Source organism: Anabrus simplex, chromosome 1, assembly GCF_040414725.1.
Source record: "Anabrus simplex isolate iqAnaSimp1 chromosome 1, ASM4041472v1, whole genome shotgun sequence".
Taxonomy (NCBI): Eukaryota; Metazoa; Arthropoda; class Insecta; order Orthoptera; family Tettigoniidae; genus Anabrus; species Anabrus simplex.
Genome location: NC_090265.1, coordinates 900,622,495 through 900,638,677, shown reverse-complemented (window position 1 = coordinate 900,638,677; position 16,183 = coordinate 900,622,495).

Genomic DNA, 16,183 nt, shown 5'->3' with positions numbered 1-16,183 from the left:
ACACTTTCACAAAGAACTATACAGTCTCCAAGTAAATTAAATAAAATATGGCGTCATTGGCTTTACCAAAAATCTTGTCAGAAATATTTAACCAAGTCGTCCTACTTGTGGATAAGCTTTACTTACATTATTTCCTCTATCAAGCTTAAGATCCATTGAACTGTACTTTAACATTATTTGTAATAAAACACATTACTTAAACCATGTCTCTATCAGACTTATTTACATTAAATTACATTCTCAGAATAATTATTTTCACGAAACTTCCTTCAATATTTTACTGAATAACATGCGAAAATTGGTTAATTATTAGCATCTGACTCCTTGAAAAAAGTAACATTTACAAACTTTACAACTTTACCGCTGCTCAGCCCGAAGGCCTGAAGATTACGAGGTGTCCTGTGGTCAGCACGACGAATCCTCTCGGTCGTTATTCTTGGCTTTGTAGACCGGGGTCGCTATCTCACCGTCAGATAGCTCCTCAATTCTGATCACGTAGGCTGACTGGACCTCGAACCAGCCCTCAGGTCCAGGTAAAAATCCCTGACCTGGCCAGGAATCGAACCTGGGGCCTCCGGGTAAGAGGCAGGCACGCTACCCCTACATCATGGGGCCGGCGGCCAGGTCGAAACCACATTTCAAAAATATCACAAATCAATGAAAATCATTACAGCACTCACTCAACATTCACTCAAAGACACACGAATTTTAATTACATTATTTACAGCGAATTCTAGACTTTGAATATTAGATCTTGATTATTACCATCTGCACATGGAATCTTAAGATGACGGTGTCTGTCAAAAATCCACTCATGACCCTCACGGAAATGTGATAAAAATATGAGTGATCACTTAGCCAGAAATAATGAAGTTCTCACAACGTTGGTCATAATAATATCAGCGGTTTAATATTTGGAAGAATTGTCGACTACAAACACGCACATAATACAGGTCAAACGCTAACACCTCGAATTCGTGGTTCATGAGTCACGAAAATTTATTATTACTTTAAATTCACACACATAAACTAACACGTGCTCCACATTTGAAGAAGGCATGTTTAACCAACACATACTCTCCACATAAATTCAACAAATTCAATAAATGCAGTAAATGTAGTAAATGATCTGTCAGGATTCCGCCGTATTCCAGACTCATTTTCCACTTAACTGAGCACATATCAACATTTTACTATACGATCAAGCAATATTTAAACCAATGACCCTTAATCTTCAGTATAACCCGAGCTAGAATATTATTATTATTATTATTATTATTATTATTATTATTATTATTATTATTATTATTATTATTATTATTATTATTATTATTAGTCGCGCTAGATATTTATTCCACATAAATCAGAGTTCGACTATAAACCAGATGATACTAACACGCGTGAAATCCAACAAGATAAGCGAGATGAAATTTACACTGAAATCCAAGGTAATAAATATGCCGTAAATCTGCCCACACAGCTTCCACATTTGAAAATTCTTTCAAAAATTAATTATCATTTATCGGTGAGGACAATGATTTTTAAATAACACTGAAATGTTAGTTGGGACATTTAGAGTAATAATAGAAGACACACACAGTCTAACTACTCTAATAGAATCCAATAATTCACTCACTCATAACGTAACAATTCTACCATTACCCATGTGAAAGAAGAATGGAAATATCATCTAATTATGCAAATATAATAGAAATACTACCACTAATGAATAAGTAAGCATTATTTCTACAAAGATGAACAGGAAAAACATTATAAATTGGTACTTAAATGTCTAATGAAAGTGGATCTCCGCCGGTGTTCTGGAATTGCTCGATAACATGTTGCTGGTCATCTGCTTCCGTCGTTATCTCCCCATGCCAGATGTTGCGTACATCTTAGTTCACCATAATAACAGCCAAGTCCAGACCAGAAATAAAGTAGGTTTTCTCTTCATGTAGTTGAAACATCGTGGTGAAATTCAATGAACACGTTGCGGTCCTCTTTTTTCTTGGTAAGGTGAAGGCTGAAATTGACACAAAATTTTAGTATGTGTTCCACACACAAACACGTCGAATTTTATAGAAGAACAGTACGTAACCTAGCCCTCGAAAATCTGCTTGATACTGTTGGAGGGTATCAAAATTAAAATGTTTCAGAGTCCAAATATCGCAATAAAAATGCAAGAGTATAAGAGTCCAATGGTATTAGAGAGCGTTTCTTCGTCAAACACAAGTATATAAGCTTTCATCAAGGTGGGTGTGTCTCAATATCGTCTCGTAATTGGACGTCGTTCTCACACCCCATAGGTTACTACACTTCTCGAAATTACATTTACCAGAGTATTCCACACGCGTAACAGACTTCCTTGGCTTTGAAACTTCCCACTAAGTCACATGATACAGCTGACTGGTCTATTGAAAAATCAATTCTTCGCTCCCGGCTGCTTTAAACCGGTTCCGTGCATGCGAACACGTCTCTATGAGACAAAACTTGAAATATATCACCCGTAATAAGGAAATAATAGTCTCTTTTAATACACTATAAAATGCTCATTGTAGGCCAACTTTGAAGGGGAAAATATGTCAGCGTTTGAGGGTAGGTCATGCTGCTAAATGAAAGAAATCATTCGATATCTCGCACTGTTGTCATTGTGTTAGCTACAGAAGTTAGCTAATCAGATCGCTTCACGCACGAATTCAAATGTGCTTTGTAAGGCGGTGTTGCTAAATTTGTACGGGGCTTAAGACCGGCATGAGAGCACGAGTCGAAGAATAAAACAGATAAGAGAGGGGTATACACCCTTCCGGGCCTCGAATGGAAGACCGCGCATAAGAATGCCTCCACATAACTGGGTAAACACCCACGGATGAGACTAGAGTAAGGAGCGGCTCGACTTGCCTAACGAGTTTCGAACCGATCACCTTCCTACTTTCGGTGCTGGCCTCGGCAGCTTGACAACTTGGAGGGTGGTTACGTTCGACAGAAAAGAAAAAAAAAGACGACAAATATTTAAGATGGAGCCTTATGTAATCTGAAAGTAGGACTCTCTGGGTTCAACCGTCTACTGGATACTGCTTAGCACTGCTACAAATGACAAGAGGCGTATAATTGGGCGTTTATAAAGACTAATTTATTCAAAATATGGCATAATAAAAAAGATACAACCCTATACAATGAATTTCCCGCATACGGGAGGGAAAGAAAATAATTAACACTTTAAAATTCGACTCGCCTATGGGCGTCGTCTGCACAAAGGTATGACTGAGGGTTTGCGACCACTACCGTCTATCTTTCCCTCATTAGTTTGTACCTATTGCTGAATTTTTTAATATTCTTCTGTCGATCACACCGTGAGATGAGCTGATGTCCCTGACTTACTAATTTCTGCTCTTAGCACGTAATTAACCGGTTCCTGCTCTACATGATTACCATATTAAAAGATATATTTACATGATACATAGACAAAACACACATACCATTAGCTAAAATTCCCCCCGGACGTCCCTTACCCGTCACCAAGACAAGACAACGTTGAACAACGGTTCTGTTTGAACTCAAAAGTGCACATTAAACACTACACACACAGATATATACACATTATGCATAAAGGAGGCTATTCCTGTAAGGAAAACATAGTTATCAGTCTCTTCTGCCCCCGGCGCAAGCTTAATGGAAGCTTGCCCAAGGTGTCCCCTGCTGATCCGGGCTCGAACTGGATGAATCCCGACTGAGAGGTGCATTCTTGAAAGAAAAATCCCTAACTAGCTACGGTCTCATATCACCGGATATTGGGGGGGAGATCCCTACTCCTTTATTAATTACTTTTTATATTACCGTGACATTATCATTGACAGAAGTGTCTTAGCTGAACTAGTTAAAAACAACGAGCAATTATGGGGGAGATCCACAGCCTCAAGCCTCGACTATAATGGCCCAGCGGGGCTGCTCTGTCGCGAGGGCGAGAAGCAAACACTCACAAAAAAGAAGGGGACGGTCATTCACTTCACACGACCATTCCTCATTCATTGGCCACGCCAGATTCTTCTCTCCCTCACACCGTCCAGCCTTCCCTTCTCGGGGACATATATCTATGGCCCACTTCATTTGTTTATTCATCTTACCGCAAAATTCCCAAGAAATACTCATTTATTCCATACATTCTCATTCTCCTCGTAGAGTGATCACTTCCGAATCATCTCATCATAAAACTATCTGGGCATTCGGCCCTCTCATTACGTCTCATATCGCGTATCTTCTTTCCTTGGGCATAGGACTCTCATGATTCCTCACTTCCACGCTTCCTCTTCGCTCAGCGCTCAAGGTTATGCATATATTTATATTTTTACCATCCATAAGACTCTGGCTTCTCTAGATCTCTGCCGGTTGCATACAAAAACATTTCATACATTTCTGGTTAACTAATCAAGAATCACGGGAAACTCGCCATCTTTCCCTCACTATTATACCTAAATAACATATTTATGCACCTCTCTCTCGGTCAGGATTTCTTCTCTCTTGTTGTACATGCACTTACTATATGTGTAAATTACGCATGCATCGTCTGATTGACCCATGAGTTTCCCCAGCAAATACGATAGCCATGTTGGACATTAACCAGCACCTTTGGACATGGTTTTTTCTGCTCAATTATTATTGTTCCAGCCACCCCTAGGGGGAACTCAAATATTCTCCTATCCTTGTCTCCCTTACTTGTTAGGATATTCTACATATTACTAAGAATAACCCCTCACGATAAACTAATCACTAAGAAGAAAACAAATGGGTTGACCGGGGAGTTAGCTTCCTTTGAATCTTAAGTTAACATGATCAAGAATAATAAAATTTCCATATTAGGACATGCATTATTTTACAACATTTAGGTATTACAGAGTAAAGCTCATCCTATTACCGGTTCTACATTAACGTGCTAAGAGATTTATATTATGACATCACTCATCTGTTTGGTGGCCGTGGTTTTTCCTTCCACGGGAGACCCATGGCGGAGTTTACTGCTGCATGACCTCGGCGCTAGAAACGGGCGTGCTGTCCCTCAGCCCTGGTCCATACAAGTCTGACATCCTGGAGATCTCGTGCATAGCTGAAATCCCAGAGTAATCCACATGTGTAACACTTCACCACTCGTCACACGGCCTGCTGTTTACCACGACACGAACACAGACCTTACACCACGAACAAGCAGGTCATGCTAATCACCGCGATCGCGTTCCCAGCATCAATCGGGTAGCTCACAACAATTGAGCACCCTGACTTAGAAAGTGCAATTTGGGTGATACCAATTTACTAATATCACGGACTCATTTAGGCCGGCATTGTACATAGCCACAACCCGCTACTCGTTTATAAATTATGCTCGCAGCTTATTTAATGACACGCAGCACAGAGACATTCGCCTAGGCTCGCTTGGATTCCCGTCTACACTTCACAAAGGCTTCGTATTTCACGGCCGCGACGGACACAATAGCACTGTCTTAGTGTGCGGTCAGTCGGGTTCGGACGGCAAAACTAGAGCACAACGGGACACACTGTCCCCTCTCAACGACCCGTTAAGAACTGTCTTCAGCGGTGGTCAGCTCAGCTTTTATGGTATACGCACCGGAAGATAATGAGCGTAAACGATTCACGGTTCATTAAGGACAGCAGCTCCTTTCATCCCAGGAATTCAGAACATTTAAATGGTGCATATTGTAACCCTCTCTTTGCTCTCTTATTTGAACCAGGCGTGCCCTACCGGCGATCGGCAGATTCTCCGTAATTCGCTTCCCGCTTTTAATTATTCCATGAGCGTCATCTGGGGGGGGGGGGTGGAGTCAATTTTTAGCGCGACTCTTAGCTTGGGGGACGCTTTCTCGTTCACATGTGTTTGCGATCTGTTAAATATGGACATCTGGTGACCTCCTTTCTTCCCCTGAATAAAGTATTACATATTTTTAGTCTGGGATACGCATAAAATTCATCTCTATTCATTGGTGTGTCTCACATAATTTTCCCATGTCTGGATCAAAATATCTTATTATCTTTACGCGCCAAAATTCGACGTTGGCACTCGTGAAACATGCATAAAAAACCGGAAGTTCCTTCTGTTAGTTTGGATCCCTGGCAGAATAGGCCACACCTCAGGGCGTGTTTGACTACGGCCGCGTCGCATCATATCTCCACCTCTCTCTGCAAGTTGAGAGGGTCTTTTCGCGGGGGCTTGGCTCCTGTTCAGTCTTCCCTTTGTTTTCCAGGCGCTCTTTCGCGGGTTCCGTTCTAACCGGGCGCCGCTCGACCCCCATCGCCCATACTACCAGCAATGACGTGACCTTTAGAAGTGGTTTAATGAGGTAGAAAGGCACCTATAATTCCAATGAGCTGTACAGGACACTGTACGGTTTCAGTATGAATACAGACCATCGAGCTGAAAGCATCGTGCTAAAGCAATTACGCTACGATAAACTGGCTGAAACGAATGGTATGTGTGTATTTGACGTTGATTTATCAGCATGGCTCGCAGGCGTCCTTGATTCACGTGCAGATTTAGCAACAGTGCCACGCGAAGTCCATTTGAATTCGCCCGCGAAGCGATCTGATTGGCTAAATTCGGCAGCTTATAACATGGCAATTGTGCAATAAATCAAATTATTTCTTTCAAATTATTTATCAGCATGACTAACTCTCCAGCGCACATATACCGGCTTCACGTTATTTCTGATCATACTATATACGGAACGAAAGGAAGGAACACTCTTGTGAAATAGAACTTATTCCCTTAATAAGGAACTCGCAGAAGAAATAACGCCACAAAATGCGTCTAGAATAGTATTTTGTGATACTAACGAAACCTCCTTTCCACTCAAAGTACAAACCCGACGACAGAAATAACGTAACTTAAAAGGTTACAAGAAAAATGGTAAGGTAAGGGAAAAGGAGGAGTCTAAGTAAAAGTCATAGGGACATCAAAACAATATGGTTGTTCCTTTTGGGTGCTTGGCGTCACAAAGGACCTTAATCGTAAAATTAAACTCAAAGCAAAATGGTGTCATAAAAGGAGGAGCAGAACATAAATACCAATGATAAAACTGTACGAATAAAATCGAAGTGTGAAAAAGATAACCGGAACACACAGACTCACATCCCACACAATGCGGTATAGATACAACTGCAGGCAGAGCAATATAATGTGACGAGTCACAGAATACTCCTATTTATCCACCACTGGACATGGTAAGCGCAGTTCACGCAGACAAGATAATACCGTGTGCTATAACGTGCCACAACGGACACCTCACCCTCAAGAGAAACCATTTGCCTTTTCGTAAAGAACATAATACTTCTGCGGTTTGTAAGTGAATATTGGAATTTCATTAAGTTGTAGCAACACAAAGTTGATTCAGTTCATAATAGACGGTGTTACCAAATCGTCTACAATATAGAACAAGCCCTCCAATACGCAGAATTTCAACCGCAGGTGAGAAACACATTCACACTGCACTCATACTCAGGTACGTCACATTATTGGTAACATATAAGGGAAAACGAGATCTCACAAAAATGCCGCTGGACATAGCTAACAACGCGCACGTCTACAAATACATATTATTACTTCAATAAAATATAAACATCACACGAAATAGAGGACTAGCTTAAACGAGGCAAAAATCATGCTCGAAAACCTAAAAATGAAGGCGCATATTAACTGATTAAAAACGTTTCACTATGCCTTTGGTGGTAGAACCTAGTGTTTACAGTGCACTATGTCTTCTGGTATAGGCTAGAGCAATTTTGTTACTTTCATTGACCTGTCTCACCCTTACCCATGGCTTTAACAAAATGAAAGTGACTGAGGTATGAGTGATGCTAGTCATGCCATTTCTTATGCAGCCAGTCTCTGCTATGAATGGAGTGAAAATGTTGCTTATACGGTTGTTTGATGCATGCATTTCTGTAGGCTTGGCAGGCTGATATGTAATAGAAACTTCTGGCTTGGTGAGGAAAGTTACGGAAAACTAACTGACTCTTCATTTCCCTAGTACGCCTCTTCATTGATGCCCGGGCCATCTATGGTAGCTGATGTCGGAGCTGTCGAGTATCCAACCAGCCTTAGGGCTGAGGACTGAACATACATACATACATACATACATACATACATACATACATACATACATACATACAAAGTTTCACTATCGGTTCTCAGTTTATGCCAGAAAGCAGCATAGTCGTGATGGGGAACGATTTAAATGAATATCCATAAATTCTTATTCATCCAAGTACGAGACACATAGCAGGAAGACAACCCTTTCCAAAGTCAAAGGTTCATGGTGAAAATAGTCATAGGTTACAAGAGTGATCGCACTGCCAGCTAGCGGGACAAAGTGCTATTACTTACTGCCTGTCTATATCGGTCCCTCAATCCTGAGGATCGTGATCTCTGAAAAATTCCTTTGCGGCCATTTCCATCCTCCACGGTCTTCTGCTTTACGGGTAGATTGTATGAAATATCTTTCTTGCATGTTTTATGTAATTTGTCCAGCGTATAGGTGCTCGCCCACGACCCCTCCTTCCAGGCATGTTTCCCAAGATTATGTGCTTGTCAAGGCTAACTTTTCCACGACGCATAATATGACCAAAGAATTGGAGAATCCTCAGTTGACATTTTGCCGATAACCTGGTACTGATGTTCAGCTCCTTGAGAATGGATTCATTGGTTCGAAATGCTGTCCAAGGAATCGCGAAGCATTCTTCTCCAGCACCAGGTCTCGAATGAGTTGATCTTATTTAGATCTGAAGCTCGTGAAGTCCACGTTTCAGCACCATAGAGGAAGACAGAGAATACGAATGTCTGCACTAGTCTCATCTTTAGGTTTACAGAAATGAAGCGATCCTTCCAAATATGAGATAAAACAGAGACATGATGTTCTAGGCCATGGCAATCCTTCTCCTGATCTCTATTTCACAGCTGTTGTTGTTAGTTGTAATGGCACCCAGGTACAACATTTATGAAACCATTTCCATTTCGCTGAAGGCACTGAGTTCTTTCAGCTTGCCAGGCCTATCATCTACCATAATTTTTTTTTTTTTTTTTGCATGTTGATCTGCAAACCCAAACTGATGCTCTCAGTTCTGACACGGTGTAAAAGCTCTGTCATTTCTGCCTCACCCATTGCTATAATTACAGTGTCATCTGCATATCTAAGATTCGATACATTTCTACCACTAGTAGGAAAACCAACAGTCCATCCAGCCAATGCAGTTCTCATGATGTAGTCACCTTAGCGAACGCCCCTTTGTGTCTTGAGGATTTCAGACATCTAGCCATTTATCCTGACAACTGCTGTGTAGACTCATATAGATTCTTCATCAACCAGATAAGATGTTTTGGAACTCCCATTTCGTATAACACTTGCCAAATTTTCTCCCATTGAACACTTTCCTATAGTCTACAAAGCAAATGATCATAGGAAGCTGGAATTCTCTGCTCTCTACGATTAGTTTTCGGATGTTCAACAGCTGTTCTCTTGTGCCTTTTCCTTTGACGAAACCAGCTTGTTCAGGGGGTATCTGTGAACTAATATAATTTTGGAGTGTATCTTTCAAGATCTACAACATGATCTTGCTAGCATGTGAAATTAATGGTAAAGTCCTATAGTTATCACCTTTCATTGTTGAGACCTTTTTATTCAAGGGGATAAAGATGGATGTAACCCTGTCAGCTGGCCATTTGCCATTTCTTTATATTTTATTGCAAATGTCTGTGATAATTTGAGCAGCAATATCGCTCGTCTCCTTCAGTAGTTCACCTGCTATGTTGTCAGAACCCTGTGCTTTGTGCGGTCGCAACGATGTGATTCCTCTTTTTGTTTCCTGAAGTAAAATGTCTGGCTCACGTTCAAAATCTCGCCATTCAATCTTCGGCTGTATTGTCCTCCTCACAGTACTGCCTCAGTCCGGTGGTATTTGAAGGTGCTTAAATACGTCAGCTTCGTTTCGGTAGATTTACTGGCACGCGAAACAACTCCTGCAGGGCTAAATTCTGACACCTTGGCGCCTCCGAAAACAGTAAAAGTAGTTTGTTGGTCGTAAAGCAAATAAGATTCATTACAAAAATTACACTCACCATTATTGTTATTATTATTATTATTATTATTATTATTATTATTATTATTATTATTATTATTATTATTATTATTATTATTAAATCTTTAAACTAATGCTACTGGGGCACATTAAGCACCAATAAGGCAGGCCATTGATATACCATCAGGTATCATATTCGTGGATGACTATGTGTGTGAGGTATTCACCTGGAAGGCTTATTGCTTCCTTAACAGCTCCACCATCAGCTGTCGTAGATGGCCCAGGACCTGTAAAGAAAAGAGGAGTGAGATGATTTACCGTTGATTTTCTCACTGGGAAAGAATGTGCTGTTACATATTAGTTTGCTAAGCCCTCAGAAATGCACGCATCAACTGGCCCTATTTTCCTACCATTTACACCGAGAACTGGCTACATAAGTCATTTCTATTTTGCCAAAGATATGAGAAAAGCAAGTAATACCATTCCTCATTCGGCCAGTCTCTGTGATGAATGGTATGAAAGTGTTGCTCGTTGGATCGGCTGGTGTATACATGGTGTCCTTGAGAAAGATTCCAATATTTAGAGAGGAGACAGTGCGCAAACGAAGGGAAAAATGTCCTATAAACTTTGGTTGCAAACCCAATATCTTCGGAGTTATGGTCCCCTACCACTATTATCAATGATCAACATATCTTTGATTTACTCTTCACAACATGTCCTCGATGTGACCACCATCCATTGCAATGCAACCTTCCATCCTACATCACATGGAATCGCGTATTCATTGGAACTCTCCTGGCTACTTCGAATTGCATCAGAGGCATTGAGCACGCGCTCTCGTAGTGCATCTACATCATTTTTGGGATCGCATACACCATGGCTTTTACATGTCCCCAAAACCAAAAATCTAAAGGGTTACGGTCAGACGAACGGGCAGGCCAAAGTCCTGGGTTTCCCCGACCAATTTGTCGCTCATGCAAAACTCGTGTTAGATGTCGCCTAACACTACGATGAAAATGGGCCTGTGCTCCTTCATAATAAGACCAAAACGCAACACGCTAGTAGGTTTTCGACCCATGTTTATAGGAGCGCGTTTTCTTCATTTATTGCGTGCTGCCTTCTCTGCAAGTACCAAATCGTTTTTCAAGGACACGAGGGAACAGGCTGGTCGGAAACAACGTGAACCGGATATACGAGTGTTAGAGATTTGGTCATACTGATAAATAATGTTTAAAAATAATACATGCCGCCATTGTCATTTTATCAGCTGCTGAAGTTAACCAATCAGAACACTTCGCGGGAAAAGTGAGATGGTGGTATTAAATTTGCACTTGGCGTAAAAGTTACTGGTGTTGTTCCTTTGAAAGTGGCTTTACGTCCCACACACACACACAGGTCTTGTGGTGACGATAGGATAGGAAATACCTAGGAGAGGGAAGGAAGCGCCCGTGACCTTAATTAAGGTACAGCCCCAGCATTTGCTTGGTGTGAAAATGGGAAACCACGGAAAAAACATTTCAGGGCTGCCGACTGTGGAATTCGAACCCACTATCTCCCGGATGCAAGCTCACATCCGCGCGCTCATAACAGCGCGGCCAACTCGCACGGTATTATTATTATTATTATTATTATTATTATTATTATTATTATTATTATTGTACCGGGCGGTACACCTCTACGACGAAAGTTCAAATCTTGCGCCAATTGAAACTCCTCTACAGGAGGAACCCTGAACTGTAACAACTGAATCAACTCTCCTGTTTATCAGAAGATGTCTCTAGGTGTTTTTTATTTGCTTTCATTGATCAAGAAGTGTGGACATTCTCTAACAGAGGTCTCTACCAAAAAAAACTATGATTATGCACTCTAGTGTGAAGGAATGAAACCTTCTTGAAGAAATTTTGTATTCATAAGTTTTGTCTTTACTAAATTTTGTTCTGTCATTTGTGGGTTAGCAATATTAATCCTTTCTTTCCGCCTGTTTTGAATGTAGCAAATCAGAAATTTCTGTAATTAATTTTCCACCAATAAGGTGTTTCTTCATCGCCTTGTGTATAAGTTTTTGCTGTTATCCAATAAAACTTTGTGGGCGGGTCGTAATCATTCATGAAAGGTCTCGAATTTTCCGCGAGGGTATAAACACTGCTGATTTTCTTGTCTCCGGGCCACTCTTATAACATCTTGCTCAGTGTGCGAATATGTAGCAGTTGGCGGGGGAGCGCCTCGTTCTTCAGGCAGCCGTTCTTCAACAAGGTAATGGCCTTTTAACATCTGTATTTCTTGCTAGCTCAGCAGTTTAACTCTCGGGGAAGGTTCGAAACCTTTAATATGTAACCCACTCTTTAAAATGTAAATCCCTTTTCAGTCTATGTAAATTCTACAAATCTCTTTAACTGTAAAGCGGGGAAAGAGAGTGCTTTACCCTCTCGAGCTCCTCTTCATTTTGATTTTGAGGTGACTATGTTTTCATAACCTTTTTTTCTTCCTTCTTAATGTGTTAAATTTATCTTGTATACTAGTCACCCCCATAGATTGGGATTAGCCCCTGTGTGATCGGCCTAGCGCCACTTATGTTTTAAAATGTGTATTTAGGAGTGCAACTTCACGCCTCCAGTCCTCTCTGTACCTTGGGCCAGTAACTTAACCTTTTTTTTTTCTTTTTCTTCATGCGAAGGCCCTGTAGGTTGGATACAAGATACCCCTGTTTCACTGTAAGTGTGCCTTGAGGGCAGTTAGAAGTAAAGGTTGTTGTGGCCTTTGATAGGCTTGTATAATTGAGAGCAGGTCAGCTCTTTCTGGTATTTTGGAAGGTGCCTCTAGAAGGCTTGACGTTACTAAGCGGGAGCAAGAGCTCCATGTAGTTAAGGGTTTTCTTCCCCTTTGTATTTTGTGGTGGTGAGCTGAGAGCTCAAGGATTGTCGTATTGGGGCTCGAAGCCCAGGACTTGTAAGAACCCGAAACTCGGGCTTTCCTTGAAAAACTACTCTGGTACCTGATTTTGTTATTTCCCCTAGTGGAAACTGGTTTAATTGTTATCTAATCTTGGACTTCTTGATTGTGTACCTGATTTAACTTGTTGTTATTTGTTGTCACCATTGTTTATTTTCGTAAAAATAACCTTTATTGAAATTTTAATTCATCTTTCGGACTTGTAGTTAGACCCATTCCAGCCCGCACCTTCTTTCACCTCTGCCTTCCACGGATAACTCCGTAACAATTATTATTGTTGTTATTGTTGTTGTTGTTGTTGTTGTTGTTACGGGGATACCCGTAGAGCAGAAAGAGGTTAAAGAAGGTACCGGGGTGAATGGGTCTATCTACAATATCAAAATCAATTTAAAACTTAAACTGAAGGTTGTATTTCTTCATAACAACAAACTTAACAAATTTTCACTTAGTGAACGTAACAATATGTCAGGTACCAAAGCAGTCTTGAAATAAGACTTAGAAAATCCAAGATTCAGAACTTTAACAATTTTGGGCTTCAAGCCCCTAGTACACACGGTTACGATTTCAAAGTGGTATTATTTAGACCAGGGAAGACATCTCCCAAGTACAAGAGCACTTTGCTCCACAAATTACAATATTTAGCCTTCCAGAGGCACTCCTCACTATAACAAAACTTTGAAAAGAGCTTACATGCTCTCGATTTCTTACAGACCACTCAAGACAACATTACATCAAAATATTACATCACTGGCCTCACAAGGCATGAATTACAAATGGAAATATTTTTACACAGGGGTACCTAGTATCGAACCTACCGGGCCTTTGCGGAAATGAAAAGGTTAAATAAATGGCCCGAACACAAACTGAATGGAGGCGTACACTGCGCTCCCAGATAATGAAATACTAAAACCTACAGGGCTCTCGGCCGATGAAACAGGGGCTAGTCCCAAACTACTGAGGTGGCTCGCATGGAAATAACTTTAATACATTACAGGAAGAAAATAGTTACGGAAACGTAGTCACCTCAAACCAAGATGAAGGGGAGCTCGAGAGGGTATCTCACTCTATTCCCGATTTACAGTTTAAAACTTTATGAAATTTACATTAGCCGAAAGATGATTTACATTTTAGAAACTTTTGTTACATAGATAAAGATTTGGACCATCCCCTCGGATAAATTTGCGGAGACAGCAAGAAAGATAGAATTTATGTGGCCATTACCTTGTAGATGTTCTTCTGGTCGAAGAAGGAGGCGCCCCGCCTCCTGCCTTAACACACACTCAGAAAGGCGACGATCAATAGGCAAGGAAACTCGAAAAGACGCAACTTATATAGCCTCAGGGGAGGTTCGAGAAAATTCAAGACTAATCCGGACACACGCTCTCAAGTTTTATTGGCAAATTCAAAGAGAACAAGAAATGCGGGATTGGTTGAAAATTAATTACAAAAATCCATGATTGGCCAGATTCAAAACTGGCGGAAAGGAAAAGAAGTGTTGCCAACCCAAAAATAAATGAACATAGATTCACCTTGCACTAGAGTGCACGATTAGAGTTTTTGGTAGTGTTATCTGTGGAAAAATGTCCAAACTTCTTGATGTATAGCGAAACAAAACAAGGAGAAATACAATCAGTTTAGGAAACTTCACAATAACACAGTTACTTAATATTTCGGTAGTGACATCTTCTGATTAAAGTTCCAAGTTCATGAAGTATCAGTTTCACCTTTTGATCGATAGAGAAATTTATTAAGTCGCTTATTCTGAATGAGCGGAGTTGAGGTGTACCTCCCGGTACAATTATTATTATTATTATTATTATTATTATTATTATTATTATTATTTATTTGGTTAGTAAACTCAAGGAATTTGAAAATAAATTTATTTTAATCCTACATGGTGAACTCTATTTAAATTGGGCGTTAAATTGTATTAACTTCCCAACTTACCTTTTATTTAATTGTGTATTAAAAAGCAAAATCTCCGTACAGGCCATAAAGGCACTTGAGGGGGTAGAGCGGTTAGCTCTACGCCCGGCCGCCTTTGCCTCCAGGAATTAACCTGGCACTCATTTTTGGTGTAGGCTGAGTGAACCTCGGGGCCATATGCACCTCCGGAAGTGGATATCTCATTTCTTAAATTTTACGGCTTTCTGACGGGGATTCGAACCCACGTCCTTCCGGGCGAAACCGAACACGCCTTTACCGCCTCGGCCAGGCAGCCCCTAATAGTGTATTAACAAGTTATTAAATGTTGTAGTCCCTCTGTTAAGTTGCCGTAATGTACCAAAGTACAGTAACAATAGTGTTTCGTTAATTGATGAAAATAAATGACGTAAATCGTGAAGAAAATTGAAGGAACTGGAAGCTTTATGACCAAGCTGTTCTGCTCATTGTCCCAACGCGTAGTTCAGCAAAAAAGTGACAGCGATGGATAGCCTCGGATGAGGTCCCACGTAATGGGTATGTATCAGTCAATATGTCCCTGCCGTGCATGTCACAAACTGGACAATGTACTCAATCATTTTCGCTGTGTGTAGGAGGGAGAAATTTGATTGATTCTGTCCATCTGAAGGCCAAGCAAGGTGTGTGACAACTAGCTCTTGCAGGAGAAGTTGAGTCCAGATATGAGACCACTAATATGTATTATTTATTTATTTCTAAAGCTGCATGTTTCTTTTCATAGCTCAAGAAGACTGGGCTTGGGGTGAATTTAGAGACGGGTTCCTCTCTCTCTCTCTCTCTCTCTCTCTCTCTCACTCTCTCTGGCCCGGATAAGATTTACAATAGGGCTGATGCAGGATTAACCCTTGCTAATGAACATCACAGAAGATGCTGGAAATTTCCTCATCTGAAGAAATGAAAAACTGAGGATCCAAAATTCCTGACTCCACTTCACTCAGAAACCACTGGTTAAGGTTCGTCTGGACGCTTAAATGCATGCACAACAGTAAATGTGTAAGGATACAGATGCAGGTATTTTTTAATGTTTCGACAAGACTATCTCTTAATTCAAACTTGCAAAGATAAACCGCCCGTTTCACGCCATTTTGCCACTAAGTTTTGCCCTGCAGACATTCCTGGAGGTTTTACGAAATCACTTCCAATCTTAAACTCTTACGCAAACAATTCCGCACAGGTTTTCCACGAATCGTGCTTCGCA